This window comes from Aphelocoma coerulescens, chromosome 5 (genome assembly GCF_041296385.1).
Source record: "Aphelocoma coerulescens isolate FSJ_1873_10779 chromosome 5, UR_Acoe_1.0, whole genome shotgun sequence".
NCBI lineage: Eukaryota > Metazoa > Chordata > Aves > Passeriformes > Corvidae > Aphelocoma > Aphelocoma coerulescens.
In genome coordinates, this window is record NC_091019.1 from 35,068,796 (window position 1) to 35,093,575 (window position 24,780).

The following is a 24,780-nucleotide window of genomic DNA, read 5'->3' on the forward strand; positions in this document are numbered from 1 at the left end:
TTTGCTCTTTTTAGAATAACAAAGGTGCTATGAAAGTTTACCTGTTGTTTGCTTTATCTTGCTAATGTGATATAAAAGAATCAGTAGAAGTCATAGCAATTATTAGAAAAGCAGATTGTGGAACAGTGATTTAACAAGGTACATAAGTCAAAGAGCTAAATGGTGAGAGATTGTTCGCTTGCTGTATTAGCGCAAGAATTGTGTCTTCTGAGGCTCTACCCCACAGCACAAGTTCAGTGGAAAAGCTGCAGTGGTGCTTTCACTGAGCCACTGCTGTAGCTCTGCTTATCCCTTGTGTTCTCCAGTTGGGAAAAAGTTAAATTTGTTATGTGGCTATCAAGATAGGAGGGAGGTAGACTTTTGTGTAAAAGCAAGTTTCAGTCAGCCCAAATGGCTGAACAGATGAGGAAAGTCATGGAACTTTTATGTCTGGTACTGTGCTGGAGTGGGGCTACGTGTCTCACTACAGTAATCAGGGAGAGGCTGTCTGACCTGTTGCTGCTTGTAGGTACAACTGGTTCATAAAAGGTAGTACATAAGTCAAAGAGCTAAATGGTGAGAGATTGTTTGCTTGCTGTATTAGCGCAAGAATTGCAGTATCCTGCACTATGATTTAAATAGAACCTGCAGTCTGGACATAGTAGTCTGGAAATGAAAACAGGTAACTAGGAGACAAAAGGAGAACTGGTAAGAAGCATGTAGGGACAGGAAAAAATGGGTATTGATTTGAGAAACTTATGATGTGAGCAACCAGTGGTGAAATTATTTTTGTGTGTGTTCTGTTGTCTAGTTCACTTGTGGGATTTGTCATACCTTGCTTCTCACAAGTGAATATCTCTTTTACAGGTTCAGATTTCCAGTATGATTTTAATTAGTACAGTAGAATTCCAGTGCAGTTGCACCGTTTTAAAGTCTGTAATTTCTCAGTACTGTTCACTCCTGCTGCGCTGAACAGCTGAGATATCATACTGTAATAAAGTCTTGTATAGGTTACTTATTTAATTTCCTTGTCTTTTGAAATAGATACCAGTTGCATAGTAGATGAATGTTCAGCATGGGTTGATTCTACATTGCATAGAAAGAGAAAACCACTGCAATATATTATTAGAATGACCTTCTTAATATTTATCAAAGCAGAATATGATTAAATATTACATTTATGATGATAATGAGCTGAGTGAAAATTATATACTATATTATAGACTTTCTTTGTTACAGATTTCAAAGTCTTGCTTTTATTTTTGAGAGTTTTTATAACTTGTTCCCTTCTGAAGTAATTTGATCTTCCTGATAGAAGTGTCCTAAGCGTCTTTATGTCATAATTTTAAGTGTAACATGGTCAAGAAGAATCATTCAGAGGCACATACTCTGGGACAGCATACTGAAAAACGTAGTTAAGACATTTAAAAAAAATAGCTCTTAAAAACAAAAACCAAAACCCTCAACAATGACAAAAATAGGAAAAAAAAAAAGAAAATTCTTTCTCCTGGCCCAGATCCATGGTAATATTTGCCCACAGTACACAGTGAAGTGTTAGCCTTTGTAGGTAAAATTTGGTGACGTCTTGAGCACTGGAATGCGTTAGTGTAGTACTGCATGGTGACATTCCTTGGCTGCTCACATCCGAGAGTGAGTAGCAGCCTGGGACACTTGATGAGTTAAGGGGAAAGCATGTATGGTAACATGCTGCACGTCATAGGAAGTTACAGCCTGGGTTTCTACATATAAGGCCATAGATCCGGTGGAAGCAGAGTGTCTGCAGAAAAACATCACAAGAAAAATAACCTATCACTGAATCTTTGAGCATTCCCAGATTACATCTGTACATTTTCCAGCAAACAATTGGCCTACATGTTTCTCTGAAATATGGAGATTCTTTGGTTGTGCAGTCATGTGTTGGCTGACAGAAGACTTCCTGTGAAATCTGTAAATCATCAGTAGTGCAATAACAAAAATAAAACCTAAAAAGATTATTTAAGTTAGTGTTCTCCTAAACAGCATATCTCCCTAGAGCATTAATGCATTTACATACAATTTTACAGCTTTGTACTGGATCAGAAATTGTTAGTGACCGAGGAACTGGCAAGAAAAAAGTACAACTGTAATGGTTTGATGACTGCTTGTAAGTAGCAGCTGCATTTCCTTTTCCTTCACTTTTGTGTTGCTTTCCAAGTGAACTAGTTAAACCGTCTTACTGCAGTCTGACCATCTTAAAGATTTTTTTTCCTAAAGCTGAGCTACTAAACTGGTGACCTAGCTCTCAGTGTGTTCTCAGCTGTTCTCAGTAATTGTTGCTCTTTGCATCAGGAAGGAGAGCAGAAAGAAGAATCAGAAGAAGGAGATGGCCAAGCAGTTGTTGAACTCTGCTCTTACCCCAGAGGCAAAAGCTGTCTGCTTAGAGATGATAAATGCAAGAAGATGCCATGGGGAAATCTTAGTTGTGGCTTACTATGCTGCCTCTAGAGAGGATTTCATTCTGCGGTGTTTGTCTTCAAGAACCTTTCATTAACAACCAATTAAGTAAGAGATTGTTCATTTAAAACAGAAGAAAATATTAGTTGCGGAGTCCTTTGGATGTAAGTGTTTTAGCTGGAGCCAAATGAATGTACTAGCAGTAGAAATAGACTGTGGTAAATTCTTGGCCACCACATTTGTCACCCCAAATGTCACAGGAATAAGTGTGTTGACAGATGAACTGGTCAGAAATCTTGCTTGTTGGTTTGAAAAATTAAAACACGGGTGCTCCTATTGCTTCCTGTAAGCTGGTCTTTCCCTAATAGGTTCAGTGCGAGAGAATGATCTGGTTCTGCAGCTTGGAGGAAACAGTCAGACTTTGTACAGGGAAGACTGGAGCATGTGCTCCTGTTGTGACCCCCTGCTTGCTATGGGAAGAGTATGGCCATGATGCAGGAGCTCTGTTTGACAGTGTTCATGTACTAAGACTAAGAAACCCTTTCTGTGGTTACTTGGATGTTGTTCTGTGTTGAGGTCCGACCCAGAAAAGCACTCCTGATTAACACAATACTCCAGCTGGTGCCCTATCCTGTTTGAATCACTTTGGGTGGTATTGTGTATTTAATCAAAGTCGTGCTTAATTGCTTTTCTGACACAGAGCCTAAAGTTTACCATTGCATGACAGTAATACTAGTGACTAAAAAAAGTTAAATTATCCTCTGGGTAGCACAGCTGCATTGTTTAACAGTCTCACGGATGTTTTACAATACAACTTTGCTGGGAAATTGCCCTCTTAAAACAGAAATCTTACCAAATATACTAAAAACATAATTCACTTGGTTAATCGAACAGAACTTCAAAGACCTCCAGTATATAAATGTGCAGCAGCTCAGGATATAGTGTGACCTTAAGCAGTAAAAATTTTGACGGACTATTTAAAGTTTTAAAATATCCCTTTATATCAACCTTGATTTGAGCAAAACATGCTTCTGTCATATAGTTGTGATATGACGAAGAGCTACTTTTCTACTGAAAATTACGATCTTCAGAGAGCATTTATCTTTTGTCCTCTTGTACTCTATTCCTATTCTGTTCTTCAGAACAGTAGCATGTTGAACAGTCTGCTAATTTGTTCAATAGGTATCTTTGTTTTTTGCATAATGTTGCTAATGTGTTGTTTGATGAAAAGGTTCATAGTGATTTATTGTAATATGGCTTAAGAGTAGTAAATGAGGTCTTTTTGCTTGCAACTTTCTTTAGTAGGGTTTTTGCTTTATTTAATTGATAGATATGATAACATGACCTAGTGAATTCCAGGGACTGAGTTATTACAGCTGTGATTTTAAAGAACAAAAATCAAAACCTCAAGAAATCCTGTACCCAAGGCTAAAGTAATATGCAGACAACATGAACTCAAGAAACCTTTGCGTAATAAATAAAACGACAAGATAGTGAATTGTCACAAACGTGTTTCCCTTGGTTCTGCTTATTAGGACTGACTAATATTAGTCATTAGTGAACAGGAAGAACTTTCCCCATGCGTGGCTTAAGCTGTTAAATATGTTGACTCATATGTTTAGAATGCATCATGCCGTGACTTATCCATGTTATATATAGATGTATATTTGGGATTCCTCATGCAAGACTAGGCATCAATGAATGTCTTGTGACTGAAGGCTGTAGCTATGAAAGGGAATATCCCAATTATTATAGAATCACACAGAATCATAGAATCAACTATCTCTATTGTCTGTAGGACCTGGACTTCACCTGTGAATGACAATAACATAAAAATTTGGGTATAAACAACAAAGCTATTTTTGTAACTTTGGGTTCTTTTATACATCTAAAGAGCCCTTTCACACTAATGTTCTCAAAACCATTCCTTTCCTTCCACTGCCTCCTTGCTCCAGGATGGCTTACTTCCAACTCATATAGTGAGTAGACCGCAGTGTTCCTTTTTTATTCTAGTGAGATTAACAACTAAGCAGTGTACACAAGATTCCAGGATCATCATCTTCCTGCATATGAAAAGCATTTGGGAGACTTTTTGAAGTTAGTGGTTTGGATTTTGAACTTCAGAAAGACCTTGTGTGGTAATATGGGTGTTAAGAATGGTTGACCTGCTCTGCAGCCAGGTATGTCTATAGACCTGCTTTATGCTGTAACAGATGCTGTGCTCAGTTCCCTGCTTGGAAGTACCTTGCATTCTGGCTTCCAGCACACAGCTTGGTTATTGGTAGCTTCTTCCTCCACTAACTGTACCAACCTTCTTTGGCTTGACATCATGCCAGATGGCTGTAATAACATCTGAGGTGACCGGTGCTTTCAAATGGCAATTCTTGGCTTTGCATGTCTAGTTTTAGTCTGTTGATTAGTTGTCTCTGAGATTTACTGAAAAAATTCTGAAGGTATTGACAAATGCCAAAATTCTTGAAGGGTTTTTGCTATACAGAAAAGCTTTTTTTTAACCACATAGGAAATCAGCCTTTTTGAACCAGGGATGGGATGGATAAAACCACTCATTCTTTTGTCTGTGACCTGTAGAAACTGAGGATGTGATAAATAGGTCAAGCTCTTTTCAGTATCCAACTCCTCCTTTTTTCTTGCCCAATAAAAGAGTAAAATAGCTGTTTCCCAGAAGTGAAATGTTCTTTAATCTTTGTGTGAATGACATTATGACTTCATTGTTTCGTTTAAAAAAAAAAATTCCATAAGCAACTCATTAAAGAAGGTAATTAGAAGAACAGTGCCTTAGCACACTCACTGAAGAACTTGCAGTCTTTCCCTGCTTGTGGTTCATCACGGTCAGAGGAATCTGGCATGCAGATGGTGTGGCACAGCGCTTTGTCAGACAGATAGCGAGAAGGCCAAGGGAGTCTAGGAAGAATGACAAAGCAGGATAAGCAGACCAAACATCTTAAAGATGTCTCACACATGCTCTCACCATATGAGAGTGTGTCAAATGTTCTCTCATGTGCCTTTACAAAAATTTTGGTGGACTGGATTATTTGGTGAGACTTTAGGGGAAAATTTTACTCTAAAAAAGGATTCTGGAACTTCAATCCTAACTCTGTTTTTTCATTCTTTTTCTCTTCTATGAGCTTGATTTTTGTGTTTCAGTTTAATTCTTGTGCTAAGGGCTTTGACTAAAGGTGATGTGAGTACTATTCTTGTGAAAGAGTCTAGTCTTTTGAAAAGTAATGAAAGTCGTATTTGCTGTGGTGGCAACAGGCCCGGGCTGCATTTAGTTGAATTGTTTCTCATTTTGCAATGTGACGGAAAAGTTTTCATTTTGCCAGGATTGTTACTAAAACCACATTGATAGTGAGGATATATGGTGCCTACTATCTAAGGGGGCTTAAAAAACTGATAAAAATGTTGGACTCGCAGGAAACCGCTGTGATCTCTTTTTTTATAGGCCCATGAATATTGTGAAATTGATGTTTGAAATGCATAAAACAGGAAGAAGGAAGATTTAGGTATCTGAGGAAAGCAGAACGACATGTTTTTGCTGTACTGAATTTTGTATTTAGAAGAAATGACAAGGTATGTTTCCCTTTAACCTTCCATCAGTCTGATGACCTAAATGCATATTTAAGAGAAGATTTTAACTTGATCAAGAGAGTTTGTCTCTCTAAATTCCATGGTAGCAAATGTCTAAAAATTGTCTGGAGAAAATTTCGCTGTCTTCTCATTTTGGAAAGCAAACCCAACTATTTGGCATATGCTTGATATATATTTGGGCAATACTGAATGTATTACTGGTGCAGTGTGACAGCAGCCAAAAATGCAGTTTGTTATTTCTTATGGAGTCATGTTATACTGGAAAATCAGTCAGTTAATGCAATAAACTGTTTTCTAGTTTAATGTTCTTCATGCTTTCTGTTGTTGCATCCTGTAGATGGGAGGAGTCCAAGGTCACCTTCAATTCTGGCCACAAGACTGTTTTTCCATGATACCCTCAACTTCCTCCCCTTTCCCACCTGGCCCCAATGACCTTCCAGCTTCTGGTTTGCTAAGATTAATTTCTTTCACATCTACTAGTCATTTTCACATCTACTAGGCTAGTATTGCTTTATTGTATTCCTAGCAATCCCCTTGTATTGTCTCCATGCTCTACAGCAATGACTAAAATATATATCTAGCAATTATTTAAAATACATATTTTTATAAGAAACCTCCATAAATGACTAAAATATGGGAAGAAAAACATTTAATTCCACTCCTTTCCATAACTTTTGGGTTTCATGTAACTTTTGATTTTCTTTCAGAAAACATTAAAATGATACATTAGCAAAAGTCTTTCAGAACTGGATTCCTCTGAATGTTGTCACATCATACAGATCATATGAAGAGCAAATACCACTATAACTCTGTGGAAGGAGCTCTCCTCTTCCAGATTAGAAGGGGGTTTACTTATTTATTTATTGATTTGATTTTATATACTTGCAGTATTGTCACAAAGCACAGCTGAAGTGAAAAGGTAGTCATTGTCACAATTGGCATGATCTTTAATAAACAGTTATCTCAGGCAGTAAAGAACAAGCCTACTGCATCGCTTTTAAGTCCTTCTGTTTTCCTGCTTTCTTTCTCCTTTTTTGGGTAAATATGAGATCTTCCTTATTGCATTGAAGATCTGAATCTTTTGACAAAACTCTATTAGTCTGGCAAATTATTTAAAGGGTGCTTCTTTTAGTAATGAAATTGCATTAATTCCTTGAAAGGAGTTAAGTGTCCTAGAATTAGTGTCTTTCAAATTTGATAATCTTACTATCCCATAAAAACAAGCACTTTGTCAAAATTTTTAATATGAATTAATACAAATTTTGAGTAGTATTTGTGCAGAAGATACCTGGAGTCTTGTGGGTAGGCAGAGTACTTCTGCTGTCAAATGAATTGATTGCAGTCTAAGAACATCTATTTTAAATAGCTTAACAATTGTCCTTGTGACTCAAGACAGCCAGATAGAGAATATAAACTGTCTTTATTTCATTGCCTTTAGTGATTGTCTGCCAGGATATGCACAATGTTCTTCAGCTATATCTGTCTATACTGTCATTCACTATCTAGACAAGTAAGGACACTTGTAAATTTTCCTACAAAAGAAGAGATGAAAGGAAACAGGTCATTGTGGATAATAATTTATGTTGGATTTAATCAGTTGTCAGAGCACTTATCAAATAAATGATCTATGGCTTCTGTTTACTCAGTTCTTAGTATGCAGTAAGTTTTTGGAGTAGCCAAGCGCTACAAAAATCTTCCTCAAATAATCAAAGAGGAACTCCAGCACTCTCAAGTAAGAACAGCAGCCAGCTCTGGTGGATATAGAGCCAAATATGTCAGTAGCTGTTTGGTTTTCCTTGATGTTACAGATCTAAGATTGCTGTCCAACAACCCATATCAGGTAGATTGCTATTTTTTTTTCCTATTTTACATATTGTACATGGCACAGCAGTTGACTTATTCACTCCAGGCTATATTTTAAAAGCGTATGCTAATTTCCGGTTTGAGTGGTCCCATTGTGACTGTGTTTGCAGGATCAAATGTTCAACTACTGTGAGGTGGATATGATTTTGACAAACCCTACAGAAACTTCAGAACTGGATACTATGCAACTAATTTTCCAAAAATGTAAAGCTTCAGTACTGCTTGTCTGCGGCCTTAGTTGGTGTTCCTCCTTCATTTCATTTCACTTTGCTTTTATATTCAAGGTCACATTATGCCCCTGACATTAAATGGAAACTATTACAGTAAAGGAGTTGAGAAACCTTCCTCCCTTGTCTGTTCCTTGCAAAATTAACAACCATACTGGACACATAGCACCTAGCTGCTTAATCTGTTTTGTAGCATCTGGCCAGTTGCTCTGTTTTGTGGAACTTCAGGAAAGCAAAAAGTCCTCACAGGTAATCTGAAAAAAAGAAAGAAGAAGATTTCATTTTTAATATTAGAGTTTTTTTAATAATTTCTTTCTAAAAGCTGTCCAATTAATCCTCCTATCAAATCGTTATCTTTAAACTTGTGGTTTCTTGTTTGCATCCCACTCTGCAAAAGGAATGTAATCTGTTTATGTCCTCCTTATTTTTAGATGTGAATCTCAGCCAGCAACTACTTTTTTATTTTTTCCTTTTTATTTTCTTCCCTTTTTTTAGCAGTGAGATTTGACCTGAAATGCAAGTAAACTTTATGCTTATTTCATATCAAGGCCTCTACAAACCAAAACTGCTCTGTGTGTGGGTGGATGGGAGGAAATGAACTGAAGTTGCAGTCCAGTGTGGGAGTTAGACAACTTGTCTAGAGGACCATTTACCCTTTCTCCTGTTTTCTTCAGAGAATTTTGAATGCTCCATCTAAAGCTGAAGCTTTGGCCATTCTCTCTTTTTGCTACCATTTGCTGCTAATTTGTTTCTGAGGGCAAATAGCTTGCTAATTAATTTATTTATTCCGAAGAGATCTGGGAAGGGAGGTTCTGATGTGAAGGGAAGCTAATGGGAGATTAAAAAACAGTCTCCTGTGCTGCTTGTCTAATTTATTTAACTTATCCTACATTAGTATCTGAAACCAGCTGATGTCATAGGTCTAAGGGGAAATTTGACTCAGTTTCACATTTTTGCAGCCTGAGTTCCATCCATGTACTCAACAGCATTTTGATAGGCAAAGCCTCAGAATGGAGACTGTTTTGGTTTTTTCATGGAAAGAAGTTTCAGTCTGTTGGAGGATTTAGAGGGACTGTTTGAATCCAGACTGAGTAGCAATATAAGAGGTAGGTACTATGTAGATTTAGAAAGAGCCCTTATATAAAAGCAGGGGGGCAGTAGATATTACAGAAATATGATAGTAATATAAAATATTTGAATAATGTAAGAATACTAATTATTTTTAGATGTTTGTTTAAATTTAGAATTTGCTTCTCTAACATGGGTATCTGTGTTGTGTATAGAGGTTCAAGGTTTAATCACACACCGTATACTGAAAATGCATAATAATGCAGCTTGGTGTTGCAAGAATGTGTAGGAAATTTCAGGTTGGAGAGTATCACAGGTTGTCTCTAGTCCAATCTCTTGCTCAAAGCAGGGTTGACTATGGGGTCAGTAACCAAGTAGCCCAAGAGCTTTATTTAAGCTTTCATCTTGAATATACCTGAGGCTGAAGAGGACACAAACTATCTGGGCAACTTGCTTCATCTGCCCAATTTTCCTCATGGTAAAGATGATCTTCCTTATATCCAGTTAGGACCTCTCTTACTTCAAATGATGCTTCTTGTCTTTTGTCCTTCCTCCATGTGTCACTATGAAGAGACAGGCTTTGTCTTCCCAATACCTGTCTCCCCCATCCATGTACTGGCATGGTACTGTTAGGTCTCCCCCAAATCTGTCTCCCACAGGCTGAACAAGCCTCATTCCCTCACAGGCATTTCCTCACAGGACAAGTGCTCCAGCCCCCGGCCATCCTAGTGGCTTTGCTGCCAATGTATATCTTTTCTGTATTGGAAGCTCAAAAGTTGTTACCATAAGGAGAACAGAAAATAAGACTACCCTTTATCAGTTCCTTGCTTACGTTTGAATTGTGCTTCTTACTTCTTTTTCTCTACTGATGCAGAATATAAATTGTTCCTTTTATGTTTTTTTTTAAGCTTTCTCTGTTTTAATGGCTGTTTAGGTTCTCTCTTCTTCAATGCTTGGTTTTGACTAAGAAATTGACTAACAGCAAAGCTTTTAAAATTTGTGATGCTCTGTGTTCTTTTCCCCTCTATAGTGGATGTACTAAGAGGAGGGCTGGGCATGAGATCTGTAATTACCCAATACTTGGTTTACAGATGCCAATGTTCTGTAACAATATCCATGACAATAAATAAACAGCTATACTCATTTCAGTGTTCTCCCATGCCCAGAAATAGTTTTAGGGTACTCCATAAAGTTTTTACTTTTTTCTCTCAATCTGTAGGATTCACACAACTGATCTGCCCTTTGCTTGTTACTTTTTAACAGTAAGGGCATCTTACTAATGTTGTGCATGTCTTGGATTCTTGAATGACCATCATTAATGGGAAAACCTTCGTGGGAAATGAGTCATGTCTCAACTTTGTTAGCCTGTGGATAAGCCTGTCCTGAGTCTTTTTATGTGGATCATGCATGGAACGGCATATATTAAAGCCTAACTGTGGAACTTGGATCAACTTTCTGATCCTACTTGGAGTAGGAGGGAGCCATTCAACCCTGGCTCATCGAGTGCATTTGTGTTAAGGGAAGCCTGAAATCAGCTTCCTTGGGATGTGTAACACTAAGGTTGTCTCTACCTCACATTTCCCCACACCAACTTTTTTCTACCTTCCATCATGTTGCATCTACATCCATGTCCATCTCACTTCTGTTTTGCTGCATTTGCTAATCTTTATTTCATTTTGCCAAAGTAAACACTTCTGCGCTAGATAGAATTGTGATACTTCAATGACAGAAAAACTGTTAAAATCTGGGCCAGCTGTGGTATCCCAGTTATTTGGAATCTGGTTGTATCTAGGAGTATCCAATTCTCAGAACAACTGCGTGTTCATAGCTGGAGTTCACAAGTTAGCAGTGCCACTTTCCTCTACTTGGAATTTTCATGATTTTGGCAGTGTTACATAATGTCACATGGAGCTTCCCAGAAGTCTGGGGAACACAGAGCATAAATTAGTCTCATAAAATGAGGAGTTTTGTCGGTACTTGTGGCTGACCTGCCTAACACTGGATGAATCCTTGTTCCTATAAATGATCCTTCATGCTGCAAGAGCTTTGTTTAGTGTGTGAGTTTGCTTAACTGCTGTTAGAAGGCTTAAATTTACTTTAGCAATAAACTTTTCTCCTTTGCTGAAAAAGGTTGAAGTGTCTAAAAATTAAGTTTTAAGAGCAAAACAGTTATAGTATATTCAGATAAAAGTGTACATACAAAATCTTGCAGGCTCAGGTTTCATAAGAGACTTGGCCTAGAAGAAATTGTTTTCTCAGACTAAATGTAAGCTAATAACTGAGTGTTTTGCTGCTGCTGTGACCTTGCTTGACTTGATCTAATACGCTATATTTTGGTTGGGGTTTTTTGTGATGTAAAAAAAGGGTATGCATATTTCAGTAATGCTGTCATTCAGAAACCTCATGCCTTTGTAAGCTATTCCCTATTTTTGGCTAAGGGTTGTGTGGAGGGTGGGTGACACACCAGAACTTGATGATCTACCCAGTACATTCTGTTCTTTGAACAAAAACTGCAAAACCCCTTTCACTGAGATTGGTTTGAACCATTTCAAGAAGCTATCAACGTAGATTAAATAGTAGTATGGATATTCCCTTCTGAATGATGACTTGGTTAACACTACTGACACGTGTTAAACTTTGAACTAACAGACTTTAAACAAACATTGCACAATGCAGAAGATATGGAAAGGCTTTTGACTTGGAATCCCCAGATGTTCAACACAGTTTTGCACATGAATACAATCTTTAAGATTCTGGAAGTGTTCCTTATAGTGTACTCCATTTACTTTTTTGGTGGTGGGGAGATGTTGGCTGAGTTAAACGAGTTGCTGAAATGACCTGAATTCAGCCTGAAATGGTTAATCTGATAATCTCTGTCCACACTTCGAGCATCAGAGTCTACAATACTAAATATCAACATTTCCTCTGGCATTCTTGACAGCCTCCATGGGTAACATAGACTTTAGATTGCTTTCCCCTAGAGAAGGTCTTTTTTGACTTGCACTGGCACTGAAAAGGGCCCTGTCCAGTAGGATGTTAGCAATAGCTTGTCATACTAATAGCTTAAGTGGTACTTTAAGGAGGCTTGCTTTTCTACTACCTGCAAAATATGTTTTTCTGGGGAAAAAAAAGGGGTTTCTACAAACGTTTCTTATTTTTAACTGCATGTTAACAGCTTCTTTAGGAGGTTTAATGGTGCTTGTGTGCTTCAACGTTACAGCATGAATGTCACCCTTTAGAGACAAATTGGAGAAGCAATTTCTGGCTGCTCTCCTGCATAAAACCAAAACCATTTCTGAGAAACTCTTGTTACTATCAGCTAGACTGTCTGGAGTGCTTTCACCCTCAGCTAAATACAAGGGCAAAATACAGGAAATTTGGTCCAGATACTGCAGAGGAAAAAAGGAGCACATGCCCAAGAAATGCAGCAAAGTTAAGTTTTCTGGAGGGCCTTATCCCTGTGTGCTGAAAAAATGAGACTCAAAGTTTTTTCATTGAACTAATGAACTAATAGCAGCCGTAGGTTCCCATGACTTGTGTAAAGCCCTCTGAGTCTTCAGTCCTCCTTTCTGAGGACTGTCGGCGATTGAATCACACACACAGACCAGCAGGGACTTTGAATTGTTTATTCAAAGGAATGAGCTGGTTTTATACGCCTTTCTAAGGCACAGTATTTCCTTACATGGCGTGACCTATCCCGTGTTGCCACATCAGCAACACACTTTCTCAGTGTCCTTCTACGGGGTGGTCACTCGCTGTTCACCCATCCGTCAGCTCCCGGCAGCCTCCTCTCCATAGGGGTCTGCCTTGTGACACCTCCTCCCCCCAGGATCTGGTGGAGACAAGCCTCTCTGTGCCGCCGTGTGCTCCTTTGTGCTGCCATGTGCCTCTGCAGGCAGGTTTTACAGCTCACAACCAATTCTACCTTATAATTCCCCATAGAGGAGCTGTTGTTGATCATCTCGGTAAAAAGATAAAAACAGCACTAACAAAGAACTGAAAAAGGAAGACACTAATAGTATAAAGGAGATAAAAGTACAAATTAACACAGAGGTCTTGTGATACCTTGCAAAATATATACAGAGTATGCATTTATAAATTTAATTAAGACTTTCCTTTTAAATTTCTGATACCAGCAATACTGTAGATGACTTTTAATGTGGATTTGACAAAATCCCTGAATCATGGCTACAGAGTACATTGTGTCACACTGAGGAAAAAAAAAAAGATGTTTTAAGAGAGCTGTAAACAGAAGGCTAAAAAGAGCTGATTAAAGACATATGGCTCTTTCTTGAGACAGAGTGAGCTAGCACTAAGCATGGAACAGCCAAAGTAAGGAATAATTCATACCCACTTACCTGTGCCAGTCATAGAATGGGGTAAGGAATAAGATATTTCACAAAGATAGTGAAATATAAGAAAATGCCTTCCTTACATGTTTAGGTTTTCTAGGCCATAATCTTGCAAGTATGATTCTGCAAGGCTACTGATGTAGTAGAATTCATTCATAATTGTCATCTTGCTTTGTAGTTACGGATAGGCAAAATTGACTCAATAGGGATTTCAGTTCTTTATGTGTCTAGGGAAGAACTTGAGAACAAATCTAGATGTAGGTCATATGAGATCTAAAGACTGACTGAAAATATAAATTACAGTTCTTCAGTAAATATTGCAGAATATTGTGCTCATCTGCTTTTGAGTGGGCAATATATAACAGAAGTACTTTCAATATGATTCTCCTTTTTCCCCAAAAATCAGATGCATCTTGGCTCAATCAGACATATCCAAGGCAGAATTAAATGTCTTCTGACATTGTATAAGGATTTTTCAGGAAATAATTTTTTAAAGGATACATTGTGCTTATTTTTTTAACCCACAAATGGAAAGCTTTTGTCTTAGGAGAACAACCTTTTTATTTCCTTTGTGAATAATGGTTTTGGAAACATCCATGTCACCTTGGTATTCAACATTTTTTGTAAAAGATTCTACTCTGCACTTGAGAAAATGAACTAAATATCTTCCTAGTGTAAAGACTGGTGTTTGAATTAAGGAGTGGCTTGATGAACAGGACACTAGTTAACTGTCTTGCTAGCTTACTATTTATTCAGAATGCTGCATTGAGACTGGCATGGATTCTGTTAATGAAAGAAAGGCATCACAAAGCATGCTAAAATTAAGACTATCCTATAAACTTTCCATTCTAGATCCCAAATTTGTGCATAAATCATGGTTCAAGAATGATAAATTGTTTCTGAAGAGCATGAATTTAGGCATTTGCCCATTTTTTTCTTGTTTGCTGAAATTCTTAAATGTAATTTTCTTAATCCCCTGTGAATCCTTTTAGCAATGAAAAAAATCGTTGTGGAGTACATGCCTAATGTAATTCCCCAAACTCTGGCAGAAGTTATGGCTATTCAGCTTAAGCTGAGGTGACCCAGCCTATGTTACCTTTCCAGTATGCTTTCTAAGCTCTTTGAACTGGCTCTCCACATATACAAACTGATGCAAGCTAAAATAACCTTGGTGAATAGGGGAGCATGGGAGAGGTTGATTTTCACCCAGAAAACCAATAGGTGCAGTAATCTAAATGCCCATACTCATGCCAAGGAGGTGATTATTATGCAGAGCAGAATTTAGCCAGACTGTTAGAACCAGCTGCAGCAAGTTGTAGGAGGATGGTCTGCGATCTCGTGGAAACCTGTTACCTAATGTTTCTATGCCTTCTCCCATCTCATCATCAGTTACTGGACTGTCTTCCTGTTTCTTAGCTGAAGTTTACTACTACTAGAATTCTTCTCTGAACAGCCTTTAGCTTTGGGAACTCCTGGGGCCCCTGGTATGACTCTCAGATTAGGAGAAGGGATAGTGCTTTGAGAAAGCCAAAGGTTCCAGTAAAAGGAGCTCTACCCCATATGTTGAAACGCAGGCCATGGAACCACCAGGACATCCGGCAGAGAAGCTATTCAGACTCTAAAGTGATGAGTCAGGTAGAGGAATACGTCAATATTGTAGATTACTGACAGCAGCGGAAAAAATCCCTGCAAAACAAAGGAATGTGCGCAAAGCTGAATGTACATCAAAATGATCGTGTTAAATTATGTCTGACAGCAGGGAACAAATGAAAAAAATTCTCCACAGATGATGAAATTTAGAGTTAGTGGTGTAAACTGCAATAGCTCCACTGACTTCACTCCACATTATACTAGCCAGCTTTCCAAACAACTGTGTTAAAAAATGTTAATAGCATAATTAAAATCTAAGCACATTGCCAAGAGAAAATCATAACAGCTTTTTTGTTGTCTTCTCTCTCTTTTTTGTAAAATGCTAGGATCTGAAATCTGATGAAAAAATGAGCACTGTATTTAATTTTACACTCTCTGTGGATAAGGTTTGATTAAAACCATGAATTAAATGTATACAGCAATTCAGAGAACCTGAAATCCGTAGAAATCAGGGACTGCAGCTTCAGAGATGGTTTTCTGAGGAGCTCTTCAGCTCTGTCTTCAGAGATGGCCATTTCCACCCCCATCAGCTCTTTGTTGTAAATACTGGCATACACCTCAGTGCTCTCAGTGGTCTCCAGCTCTCAGAGTTGGACCTGTCTCAAAAGCATTGCTTCAAGTACAAACAGATCTCACAGTGTATTAAGTGTTCTTAGACGTGGCTGTATTCTCAACCTTTCAGTGACTTGCCAGGATGTTATACCCAAATCAGGCATGGCGCCTGCATAGTCCTTGAGAAAGAACATTACAGAAGCTCCTGATAATGGTTTTTAAAGGGAATTTATTGAAATGTTTTCATAACTTCTTTTTAAAATTAGCCCAAGTAGAATAAAATTTAAAGCAGTGTTTCCTTACCAGTTTTAAAAAACTCTCTTCCTCTGTGTTTCTGGAAATGATTCAATAGCATCGAGGTAGGTCAGGTAGTATTATGTTCTCAGCTATATTTTTTATACACAAGAGTGCTTTCCCAAAGTTCAGTGACATGGAAAACTAAAAAGTAAAGAACCCTTGTTTCATTATCAGTACATGCAACAGACTGTAACCTGGATTTTTCTTATTACACAAAGAAATTTAATCTAAATAATTCAAACAATAATAAAAAAAAGTGCATGGAGTATTTAATGAACCAGCCAGTGAAGTTAACAAGGAAACATTTCAGATAGGTGAACAGAGTTAGCAGCTAATTATACTATAGCTAAAGCAATACTGAGACTCCTTGTTCTTTTTTTAAGTTTATGTCTGATGGAATAATACAGTATACTATGAGAAGCATAGTGTATACCCACTAAACCACTGTGATCAGACAAAAAATTGAAGGACAAATGGCGTTGATTGGTTTATGAATTGGATAGCCCCAAGCCCTGATTCAAACACACGTGCCTGGAAAAATGGTAGTCTTGCTCGGTTTCGAGGGCTTTCCAGTATGATTTATACAGTTGCAAGCTAAGCAACCATATACATTTTTCTCCTTTGTGCCCCAATGCATCCAGTACATGACTGGGCCTGTATTCCTGGCTGCACTTCAAGGTAAAAGAATCACAAATAAATCAAGACAAACAGCATTTCCTAATTATCTTTCCCAGGTGACAAACTGAATTGGCTGTGCATACTGCAGATTTGCTGTATACTCCGAGAATACCTCAGAAACTGAAAGCAGTCTAGAGTCACAAAAGTGCTTTCTCTCCACACCAAAAATATTTTTGTTACCTGTTACTATAGTGGCAATTGGCTCTAATCTTCTTGACTGGCTACTCTTGATATTGAATTTTTTTAACAGATTTTTCTAGTTTCTCTATCAGTGAGGGCTGCTAACAGTAATAGAATAATAAATATGTTTTTATATATAATTCAGACAGATCCAAAGGTCACTCCAAATGAGCCTGAGGAGTCTTACACTTACGGACTTTGCATTGTTCAGGAGAATTTAAGTGCATCCATGTTACTCGTAAATATAATTTTGATTTTGGAAGGAGAAATTTGAAATGTTTTACAGCAGTAGAAATTGAAAATCATGATGCAGACAGAGGGCTTTCTTTTTTGTAGTCAAGAAGTCTTTATGTCAGTAACATTTGAATTAAGTATTACCATTTTCTTAATCAAGACTTTTTGAGGGACATTTTTCTCTGAGTATGCGGGCTAAAATATTCCAGACACCACCTAGGGTGATTAGTAGCAAGGAAAAAAGTAAGTTGGAAGTCACTGAACCAGTAAATGGCTTAGAGTATTTGATTCTGGTTATTGGGCTCACCAGCTGTAAAAATGATTGAAAAGAGCTATAATACACTTCATGGTTTATTTTCTTCTTACTATGAAAGCATTGAAATCAAAATATAAACTCAAATGATTGCTCAGACCCTGAAAAAGGAGTTAGACTTTTTCCTGGAAATAGGCATCTGCTGATGTGGCTGTTACAGGTGACTTCTCCCTCTACACCTCTAAAGGTTGTCTCAAAGATCCCTTTATAAAGGAGACCACAAGTAATGCTGTGAAACATTCCTGCTCTCCAGCTCTCCTGCTTTACAGTCTCTGTAAACAAACATTAGCTTAGATCAGAGAGTGTGGATACAAGATAACCCCTTCTGCAAACAGCTAAACTTCTAAAGCTAACACAGCAAGTATGTTGTCCCTCTCCCTGGACCCTTTGCTCGGGCGAAGGGAGTCTCCTCATAACTCAGCAGTCAAAGGATTCTTTGATGTGTTTGAGCCTCTGTGCTGAGATCCCTGCTCAATGACATGGGAGTGTTTAGGAGCTCCAGCTTTGTGAGGCTGAAGTGTCGGGTCAGGCTGAGGCATGATTTGCAAAGTTTGCCAAGACTGTGTCTGATCTGAGAGTGCCTGTGGAACAACCAAAACAGTGCATCTGATGTACTGACGTGCACATAACACTGGAATGGTGAGTGTCTTTGATTGCATAAAGGGGTACTTTGCAGCCTCCTGTGCCTGTGACTAAGAGCAGATACTTTCCAAATGTCTGGGGCTTATTCTGTTAGAAGAAAAAAAAAAAAAAAAAAAGCATTTTCCTTTTATAAGTCCAAAGGAACATTTCACAATAAAAAATACTTTTTATTTTTTTTAAACCAACTCCCACTGGTATTTTTAATGTGTCTCTGAGCTCCTGATTAAGAGCCTAATCCAACTTTTTCAGGAGGGGGGGTCGTCTTTGCTTTGAAAATAAATATATCTACAGAGCTATTTCTAGCTCAGAAAATGCAACATTTTTGAATGGGATATATTCTTAAAAGGACCCTTATGATTTATTTATGTGTATCCCTGTGTTTTACTTCACAGTAGTTCTTATTGCTTGTCTTTTATACAAGAATCCTTTAGGTATTGGTTCTTTTCTGTTTAATGTTTTCATTGTTAGCTAGGATTTTAAATTACGAGGGGATTATGACAAACCTAGTCCCTAAGCAGGAATCTAAAATTTGGTACTTTTATCCATGTATAAGTTACTTATATTAAAGAGGAATGACCTGATTTCACCTGTAATGCCAGCATTGCAGAGAACAACTGAAATTATGGACAGAAATGGAGATTTAACCCAATTAAAAAAAAAAAAATCTATTTTTCTAAGTAGACAGCTAGGAAACAGTTATTTGCGAGTGAGTCTTTTTAAAACCACTATAAAGAGACCATAATTTGGAGTGACAAGAAGATCTTTAAGTTGTTGTTAGTGGTATCATCATGGTCCTCTACCACTGATTTAGTCCAATCAGTAGAGCTGAGGCTTCATCACGAATTTCTGTTTATTATACCCTAAGTTCATCAGAGCTTGGGAACTCCAGAGTCCAGAGCCTCCATCATCTAATACTGATGATTTTAAAGATGAAAATTAACAAGCTGTTCTTTTAAACTGAGTGCAAGTGGTTTGATGTCTGTGATATTGTAATGTTAAAGATTATTTTTCCCTCACATAACTACCTATTATTTCTATCCAACTGCTCTGATATTCCATCCTAAGTATTCTATTTTTGTTAAACAATAAAGTTTTGACAAAACCAGAAAGATGTATTTTCATAAGAAGGATCCATGAACTTGCAGAGTTGAAAATAGACCATGCTATACATAACCCCTTATGTGGCTGGGTGTGAGTCTTCCTGGACCTAGAATTCCTAAACCTGTGTTAATTCAGTTCTTGTAGTACATTGTTTTGGAGTATATTTCCATGACCATATTATCTCTGTTGGCTTGTCCCTGGCCAGGTCTGCAGGACACCTGTTGAGATAGCTGCAAGTTTTTCAAAGCTGCCACTCAGAGCAGCATTGAAAATGTCAAGGCTCTGCTGTGAGCCTTCATGCTGCAAAAGCTGGCAGTCCTGTGAAAGTGAAACCATACTTAGTAGGTGGTATTAAGTGTGTTTATTTCTCAGAGCCAAACATCTTCTTAACTCTCAAATCATATCAAATCTGAGATTAAATCAATGCAATCTCCTCATATAAACACTTTGAAACACACCAGGCTGCAGCAACCTGGTAGTTCTGCAAACTACTGAAACTAAGCTATGTGGCTCTGATTTTTTTAATTTAGAAAATTGCACAAAGCTTCTTTTTTTTTCCTTTTCACTTGGCAAATCTTCCTGGTCAGTTGAGCTTATTTGCTTCAGTTCTGTGCAGTAGGTGAGAGAATGCTTAAACATCTTGGGAATTGCTACATAAATCTGCTTTATCTTCATTTCCTCCATCTCAATTCCAGCTAAAAGGCAAATGTAAGAAATTATACACAAAGGCAATTTCAGGATATATCCCCAACATCTGCAATTATTCTGCAAAGGCTTTTAGTTACACACAATATTGTCTAGACAACATAAAAAATAGTTTGCTTTTTCTTCAAATAAAAATAAACTCTAAAAATTTAAAAAGTGTTATGGGGTCTGACCAAAAGTAACAAAAGCTAAGTAAGTCCAAGCTAAGTTTGATTCAATCAGAGCAACTTTGCTCGGTTCACGCTGGTCAAAAGTACACAAGTGTATTGCAAGGCAGACAGAATTTGACGCAAAAGTTAGGGCTTTGCTTTTCACTTATTTTTTTGCTTTTCATTTATTTTTCAGAGCTTTTGACATTTTGGGGTAAAGGTGTTGTGATTAATGGGAAGTAGTTCACATGCAATCAACAGAAAGAATAAGAATTAGCTTCAGTGATTCTGAAAGCTCATGAGGTCCCTATTTGTATATATCCATTATGAAATATTTCAAACATCTTCACAAGCAATTTCCTACATCATTTCGTTATTCTATAATTACACAATTCTTAAATTTGACAATATGCCACCAAATGCTTACAACATTGTGTTACATTCTGTTCAATTTTATTGAAATTTTCCATAGAACCCATGAAGTTCATGAAGGAGAAAAAACGGGACAATATCTTAATTGTGAGGGGAAAAAATTGAAGTGCTCTAGATCGCATAATGCCTTTTTATATCTGAAAAAATTAGTGTGTACTGGGGGTGACTTCATTACCTTCTGATCAAAACTAACCCATTCAATGTGGAGAATTTGGGTCCAGTATTAGCTAAACCTAGCTTTTGTCAGTTTTCTTTACCTGGGTATATTCTCCAAACTATTTATAGAGCTGAACCACAAAAACTTACATAGACTGAGGTGTGGGAATTCTCTTAAGGGTGAAATAATCTTATAACAAAATAATTGTATCTAGCACTCATATAGTGGAATTACAACCTTGCATCAATATAAGCTATTTTTTATCCACAGGTGCACTGCAGAGTTGACTGTGGTTATGACCCAAAGATTTCTTTGAGCATTAGCTTTGTCCGTATACAAACACTCATGAGTATGATGCTGCATCCAGCAGGAATAAGCTGGCCATTTGGAAACAAATTAGCTGCTTAGGCTGCAGGTTTAGAACAGTTTGCCAGCACTAACACGATCATGCAACATACCTCAAGTGAAATTCTGCTTCGTGTCCCTCTTTACTGCATTCAGCACACCTGATGTGGTCTCATCAGTGCTGCTTAGAGGGGAAGGATGTCTTCCCTCAGACTGCTGGAGATGCTGTTCCTACTGTAGCCCTGTTTGCATTCTTTGCTGCAAGGATGCACTGTGGGCTTAAAATCCAAAAATGTTGAACATGAGAAAGGTTGAAATCTTTCCTTAACAAATTCATTGCAAATTTTAAAGCCACTTGTTTTGCTGAAGAACAAAGTGATGTTCTCAGAAGTTTTACCAGTATCATGTGGATTTCAAGAGCATTAATGTGTGATCTTTTTGCAGCATAACTATTCGTGCCTTAGTTTGGCTACTTCAGTGGTTATCTATCTAACAATCCAGCCCTGGAATCATCAGGAAATCTTCTGTACTGATGTGCATAAGAGGAGGAACACTCCAGGTTCTCCATGTTGCAGTTGCTTGTAAAAAGAAACCAAACCAGAGAAAGGCTAAGTCTGCTCTTTATCTGTCACTACATGGTGCTGCTTCTTTGTTCTTCTCGGAGATGAGGCCATGGAAGTAAGCATGGTCTTGTGCATGCAAGGTTCACAGCCATTTAGCAGTAAGTCATGTAGAGCCAGATTTTAATATTATTTACGTGCCAGCCTGAGTTTTTAATACCTAACTAGTGTTAGACAACTGTGGAGATTTTTTTGTCTGTTTTGTTTTTCCTTCATAAACCTCAGTTTTCTATCGGTAAAATTCAGGCAACTCTATGTCCTTACTGAAGGAGAGCAAATCTGAAAATTGAAAAGCAACTTTGAACAACGTAGAGAATCTTTTCTGTTTCCACTTTTTGGACTCCATCTTGTTCTGAAACAAAAACTTTGTCAAATACTGCTTCACTCTAATGCCAGGACTTAATCTTATTACTTAAAACCTCTGTTGGATTTTACAGACTTTTGTAATTAAAACTGCTCAGAGTTTTTGCTCAGGAAAAACTGAATTGGATCTTTAGGGTTTAATCCATTATTTTTTATTGATATTCCTTAAATCTCTTGAGGGCACTTTGCTCTTAAGTGCATGTTTGTTTTCATATACAAATACCACAGAAGGGCTTATCTTTAATAATATTTTTATTAGTATGTGTGTTTTACAGTTTTTAATATTTAATACACCTAAATAATTTACAGAATTTTAACCTTTTAACCCATTTTAACTAGTCACTCTATGTGATAAAGACAGGACTTTATAAGGAAGGAATTAAATTCATCCTTCCCCTACTAATTTTCATTGGGAGAATAAATCCTCAGCTCTGGAAAGTCAGGCCCTTTGGGCCTTCTCTCAGGTTATGTGAGGTCCACACTTTATTGAGGCCTGAAACTGGAGGTCTAAGTGCTTATCCTGCAGCAATTAAAGAGAACTCAACCTATCCTATGTGCTGCGGTCTATATTAAATATTTATGTTTCTGATTTTGTTTTTTAAAATTTGTGTGTGTTTGATTTGACTGTTATTTACATTGCTTTTCAGAGTGATCTTTGTAAGAAAGGTGAGCAAAATCTCTCATTATTTTAATTTCTGTCTATTAAGAACTTTCATCCTAACTCATTTTTCTCCATCTCTTCCCGTTGCTCTACCTCCTATGCAGTGTGACATTTTTAGAGTATTTTACATCTACTTTTCTTGTTTGTAGACCAGTGAATATCCTCACGCTGTGCTGCCTCTGCACTCCGCTGTGCTGAACTAACAATTTTTGAGGGGCATTCTCCCATCAGTGCAGATTTCTATAACATCATAGCCTTTTTCCACTGTGTTTGCTTGGATTGATGGTATATTTTGAAAGAGAGTTACTTCTTTGTGCTGTTATTGAAATTATTATTTTTTTATTCTTGAAACTTTGGAAAAAATAAATGTTAACTTGGTCATGATATTAAATAATTTTTATTATGGTCACACTGTTATTTGTCAATTTTCATTACACTAAGCAAACTGAAATTCTAACATTGCTGAGTTTTGCATGTCTCTTTTAGGGCAAAATAATTAATTTGAAGTACTTTGCTTCACCTTAGGCTATTTTACCTAGGGAATTTATTGTTGCAAAATTCCTGACACTGAGCTATCATTCGGTTCGGTACTCCAAACCTGAGTATGTTTTTGGAAATTGGAACAAAAAGACTAATAGAGTTATGCATTTTTAAAATGTATCTATCCTTGTCAGTATACAAGTAGCAATCCTACAAGATATTTGCTGCTCCCTTGCTAATTGTTTTACAGAAGGTTGAGCCATACGTGCAAGGCAAAATCAATTTTTAAATTTCTCATGGTCCTTAACCTTTCTCTTTTTCTCATGATACTGTGTTGTAGAGTTCTTTAAGCATCAGGTATTATAAAAATGCTTTAAAACTTACTGATTTACCCTAGCTGTTCTCTCTTTGTGCCACAGTCTGCAATTTGCCATTTACAAGTGCAATCAAACTGGTAGACATTAATTTTGTAATTACAATATCTCATTTCTATGAGATATCAAATCTTCCCAGATTTATACCCGAGATTTAAAAAAAAAGTGATAGACCCTATCTATTTTATTCTCCGTCTAGATAAATATATTTGCTGTATAACGGTTTCCATATATGCCTAAATTAGATGACAACAAGACAGAGTTAGCCTAGAACTACAGGGTATTAAGCAAGGAAATGTGAGCTCATTAAATAATTCAACAGAGAAAACCTCACAAGTAGTTGTCTCATCTGCTGTAAGTTCAGACTGTGGCAAAGGCTTATAAATTAATTGTTTTTTTTTTTTCTAAAGGGCTGTGTTGGCGTTTTTGGCGAGCAAACGGGACGGGGAGCCCAGACAGGCGTTCCAGGAGCCCTTTATTATTTTATTCCATTATCAGTCTCACATACAGAGTTGAGACAGAGATGGTACAAAGCTCACGCCATCACAGGCATCTAAAGACTTCCTTGTTACAGAGCACTCTTAAAAGCTTCTTAGCCAATTAGCGTGCTTCTAAAATTTACAGACAACTGTTTTAACCAATCTTCAATAGCACACGTACATCTGTTGTACACAATACTTGCTTGTTATGCCTTATATAATAATGCACAATATTCCATTATTAGGCTTAAACTTATCTGTCTTGCTAAGCATATTTTTTGCAACTTCAAAACCTATCTCAGCCAAACCTGGAAACTCTAACCATTTTTTTAATGTCCTTGCTTGCTATATAATTGTATCCTCTTCCATCTTCAAGTTTTCACAGCTAGAGCTGATTCCTAAATTCTTCTGCTTTATTTCTAAACCCTGCTTTTTTCTCACACCTAAAAGATTTTCTACCTTTTTGTGTTTCCCACAGGGTTGCAAATCCTCAATAAAAAATAGCCTCATGAAACCAAGGACAATTTGTTTTCATTTCAAGTCATAGGGCCATAGAATATTTTGGGTTGGAAGGGATTTTAGAGGTCATCTTGCTCCAACCCCCCCTGCCATGGGCAGGGATATCTTCCAGTAGACCAGGTTGCTCAGAGCCCATGTGAGGCTGACCAGCCTGTAGTTCTCCAGGTCTTCTTTTATTCCATTTATAAAAATAGGAGTTATATAGTTGCCAAAATTTTCTCATGGAACTGAACTCTAACACAAAACTGTGTTTTCTTCTTAGACTGGAAAACCAGGGCATTGCCATTTACACTTGAATGCCTTTGTATCATTCTAGTG

The 24,780-nt window shown here is 37.4% G+C and overlaps 1 long non-coding RNA gene across 1 annotated transcript; it reads left to right on the plus strand.

Annotated features, from left to right (window-relative positions):
- Positions 1–24,411, plus strand: LOC138110798 (uncharacterized). Its single transcript, XR_011151066.1, has 3 exons — positions 1–138; positions 5,876–6,003; positions 23,875–24,411. It is a non-coding gene; the product is annotated as an uncharacterized lncRNA (long non-coding RNA).
- The last annotated feature ends 369 nt before the right edge of the window (positions 24,412–24,780 follow it).